Source organism: Citrus clementina, unplaced genomic scaffold, assembly GCF_000493195.1.
Source record: "Citrus clementina cultivar Clemenules unplaced genomic scaffold, Citrus_clementina_v1.0 scaffold_3, whole genome shotgun sequence".
NCBI lineage: Eukaryota > Viridiplantae > Streptophyta > Magnoliopsida > Sapindales > Rutaceae > Citrus > Citrus x clementina.
Window position 1 is genome coordinate 27,112,681 of NW_006262339.1, and position 4,943 is coordinate 27,117,623.

At 27.6% G+C, this 4,943-nt stretch overlaps 1 pseudogene; it reads right to left on the bottom strand.

Annotated features, from left to right (window-relative positions):
- Window positions 1-1,227: 1,227 nt before the first annotated feature.
- On the bottom strand, window positions 1,228-1,848 carry LOC112099795 (annotated as a pseudogene).
- Window positions 1,849-4,943: the final 3,095 nt, after the last annotated feature.

Here is a 4,943-nt window from a genome sequence, read left to right on the forward strand (position 1 = left end):
TAAAGTTCGAAATATATCTTACATTAGTATCCATTACAAAAGTCACATACATTAAATTAGTAAGTAACGCAGCATGCAAGGGATACAAACTATCATGAACAAATTAATAGCCTAATACAAAATTGTTACAAATAAAATCAAATTTAGATTCAAAATTAACTTTTCAATGGTGGCGTGGGCATTTTATAAATGTGGATTATTCCCTTTACAGCACAATAATTAAGTCGAAGCAAATCAAGAGCAAATATTATATTAGATTAGATATTAAAATTGTGATTTGCTATGGGCAATTATAACATCTATAAATAAATAAAAAATAGATTTAAGTTTAAAATATTTAATGAATATTCAAATTAAAACAAAAGTTTTGAGCTAATAGAATCTGTTCGGTCTTTTTAATGTCCTAAATAAAAATTTAGGACTTTAATTAGTTAATTAGGCCTAAAAGTTTAATAATATAAATATTTTGATATTTTTTTATTTTTATCAGTACTTATAATTTTATAATTCAAATTTTATAATTTATTTACTAGTAATTTTAAAAAATAAAAATTAAATTAAAAATTAAAATGGGGAAATGGGTAGGGGATGGGGATTCCACCTCATCCCCGTCCCCTCCCCGAATAAGAAATTGGGTAAAAAAAATTCCCCGTCCCTTCCCCGAATAAGAAATTGGGTATGAAATTATCCTCATACCCTCCCCAAATGGGGAAAATCCCCGAGAGTACCCGTCCCCGTGGAGATTTTTGCCATCCCTATAATTAACCACTCAAATTCAAATTCTCTGAGATATAAGAGACTAAAAAGTAAATTTGGACTTTTCCACCCATTACCTTTAAAAATAAATAAATTAAAAATATAATTACATGATTTAAAATATTGGAATGTTGCTGGCAATCAAGAATTGTGACAGTTTGCCATCATTGATTGACGTGTCTTGATGTTATTTAAACATAAATTTGATATCATTAACATCCTCATCATCAAAGCTATGCAGTGGTGCTTGACAATAGAACTTTCATTCATTATAGATCTATAGTCAACATTTTGAATTTAATTGATTGTACTAAAAATTATATTTCTTACATGTGAAAGTACTTCAAAATGTACTAAGTTGGCTCAAGAAAATTCTTTAGAACTATTAATAAATATCATCGTGAAATAACATTCCAGCCCAGCTGCCATTACTTATATTCCTTATGGTCCACAATACAGATGTATCCTAAATTATTCAAGAGAAACGTCGATTATTTGTCTGCCAAAGGTTGCGGCCGGTGAATATACCAACGAGAGTTTCAGGGCCATTCAAAAGTCCTTCAGCTGTGCCTTCCGCATACTCAATCTTGCTTTCTCTCTTATGTAAGGCAAAAGCATCTCCAAGAACTCGGGATAAACGCTACTGTAATCGAAAACTATGAATCCTTGCATTCGACTTCGTCCGAAAACTACGAACATCAAATTGTGAACATTTTCAGGCAGATCAAGATTGTATTGTGAAGTCATTTCTCAAAACCGCAATGCGGCCGTTTGGTGGCATGTTGGGAAAAACCGCACCTAACATTTGGCCCCCCAACATTTTCAAAATACTTTTCAATACCATCAGCAAAACACCTAGATTAACAGTTGAAAATACATTGAAAAAAATTAAAATTCTTAAGCCTGATTATTTTTCAAAGGGGATTGGCTTAATTTGTTAATCAACAAGGCACTAAAGCTTCAGAGTGAGCAGCACACTGACCTTTTCAGTGTTGCATTCAAATCCAGCTCCTCTTTGTAATTAAAAGCATCGTCAAATCCAGATCTATACTTCAATTGGTCAACGTAACATAAGATAAATGATGAAAACATAATTATTATTAAAAACTGTATGTTGGTACACGATCCAATTAACATGAAACTTGAAAGAAAGAACAAAAAGAGAGAAAGCAAATACTGGAGGTAGAAAGTGTTTTAATGAAGACATGCCCATTAAATTTCCTCAGAATTTCGAGGTGAAACCCTTTAAATTAAAAAAAAAAATCCGAAAGGTCAACAATTATAACATAGAATTTATGAAGTTAAATCGCGCATCTTGGAATTTCTTTAATTTTGTTTTTGATGATTTTCTTGGGGGCGTAAATCAGGTTGTGTCATACTGACTCGGGTCATCATTGGCTCATTACTATTGTAATGCGTCTACCTCTGGGCTTTCTCTTTTCTAATTTTTTTTTTTTTTTTGAAATAGCTATTATGTCAATTTAATAGTTATATAACAATTATGAAAGGTTTTGTTGACTTTTTTCTATTTTTTATTTCTTTTTAAAAGAAAAAATTAAGTTAATTGTATTTGTAGTTTTCTACCAGTCCACATGCCGACTAATTGAGCTTTTTATGCTTAAAATATTTTAACATCTCTAGATTTTTATGCGAGTCTTATTCATATACAATTCATACTGCATAATATCAACCTTAGAAACATAATTTTTGTACAAATTATTTTGTAATATACACATCTTAGGAATGAAAAAATTAAGATTTAAACAAAATAAAGGAAAGAAAATAATTGTATAAACTATGTCATTTGGTGAATACTTTTCCAATGAGATATTCTTGATCATACTAAAGTAGAGAATATAAGATTAAAAAATAGAATAAATGTAGATTTTAATATAGTACAATGTATTTTATCATGTAACGTATTAAAATTTTTTTTTATTTAATTTTTTATTAACTTTAATGTAATGAGGTACTCTTGATTAGATGCTCTTGTACAACTGAACTGAATGCTGCTGAAATGAACACGTATTCTTCTCCCATTTTCGGAGAGAAATTCTCAAACAAGTTCGCATAAGCTGTCAATCCAGGCATCCCTACGAAATAATTCAATATGCCACAGCTTAACCTAACTTTTCTATTGTTTATACATTTTTTTTTTTTAAGTCTTGGATGAAACAAGTGTCCTGCATTATGTACTACTAACTAACAAATATGCTGCTGCTTTAGTGTAATAAATGAAGGAATGATATTTAAATAACAAAATTGATAGAATATTAATAAAAAGTGATAAATAGTGTCAATTTACTTTTTTTTTTTATAAAGATAAATATCTACCGATTTATCAGTGTTACCGCCAACTTTCTATCAGTGCTATATCTCTTTTAACATTTTTCTTTTTAAAGTGTATACCTAGGAGAATTGCACTCTTGATGGAAAAAAAGACCATTCAATAACATTAAAATATTGAGCAAATAAGATTTACCGAGAACTCCAGCATAGTATGAATTTAATCTAATATTATTAGGTACTTAATCCAACGTCACACTTATATGTTAATAATTATTTATTGCAAACTATCATATGAAGTTAAGTTCAATCACAAGTAATTTATTAAGATTTACGATAATACAGGCATTAATATATCAAATAAGTTGTAGACTTTTAATGTATAGAGACTTAAGGATAATTTCTATTTTCATAATAGGTTGAAATAAGAATATATAGTCAGCTCACAATAATTTCTTTAATATTCGTTAAATGCACAATTATCCATTTCCAATGAATACAAGATCTTTTGGACGATTCTATAACAAAACTCCAATATTAGAGAAGCAAAATAAAATGGTTGTACATAATATGTTGTGTAATTTCTTTGGGGTGTTAAAAAGCACAGAAGTACAGCTCCCGCAAGTGGCGGTATGAAATTACTGCAGTAACACTAATGAAATAATAATAATAATAATAAAATGGGCAGAGCTATTTGAACCCACCAATTTTCTCTATGCTCCTTCTTTTTGTCTAAGAATTTTATTATCTAAATAATTTTTAAAAAAAATTACTTAATCAACCTTTTCATCTCTTTCTCTTCTCAATTTCACAAATTCTCATTAATTTATTTAAATATATTCTTTTAGTTACAAATAATTGGTCACTAACAAAGAGGAATAGGACCCATCCTTTAAAAATGAACATCTACAAATTTTATTAGTCATGAAAAGTAATGAATATTAATTAAATTAATTTTTACCAAACATGAAAGCTATGAATATGAAGGAAAAAAATTAGATATAAAAAACAAGAAATATAGATCATGATACACTAAGAAAAGTAAAAAAAAAAAAAAAGAATCCAAAAAAGAGTGATATTAAATATTTAGTTTATAGAATGTGAAAGTAGAAAGAGAATATATAATTGTAAGATAGAGAGAGAAAGAGATTACTAAAGAAAATTTTGAGATTGTGAAATTTTAAATTTTTAATAATGAATATATTTTTTAAATGGGTAAAAAGAAGAATTTAGTGGGATTAAATAGTCTCATCCACAATAAATTGATGAAATCGTTGGCCCATACTATTTTTGTTTTTTCTTTCTTTTGGAAAGATTAATTGGCCTTACTTCTTACCATAACTTTTGTCATTATATGTATGATTAGATGATGTTATTTTAACTTATATTTCTCACTTATTAGTATTTTTTTTTTTAATCCAATGGAGAATAAATTGGCATCATTAGATTTTTCTTTAACTTTTAATATGTGTCATTGGATTGTATAAAATCGATAGTTCAAAATTTATATCAAAATTTTAAGTCGAAAATTTAAACTAAAATAACATCTCCATTAGGTTTATTCATATAAAATCTGGAGTACTTTTAATATGTATTATTAATATTAACGTTTAATAAGTTTTCTTACAAGCTCATATGAGAATGAGATGTACATTAGTATGGAAATGAGATGTATGCTACATTTTAAAATTTAATGAATCTCAAAGAAACAGAGAAAATAAAAGATCTATTACTTGAGAAAAACGTTCATAAACATGGAAAATGTAGGCAGGTATAAGTTAATGGAAAGATCACATAATTAACTCATGATTTTCTTTCTCAAAATAACGCAATTAAAAAAATATATACAGTTGAATTTTCACAATTTTATTGCATTATTAAAAACTTACATCATAGAATTG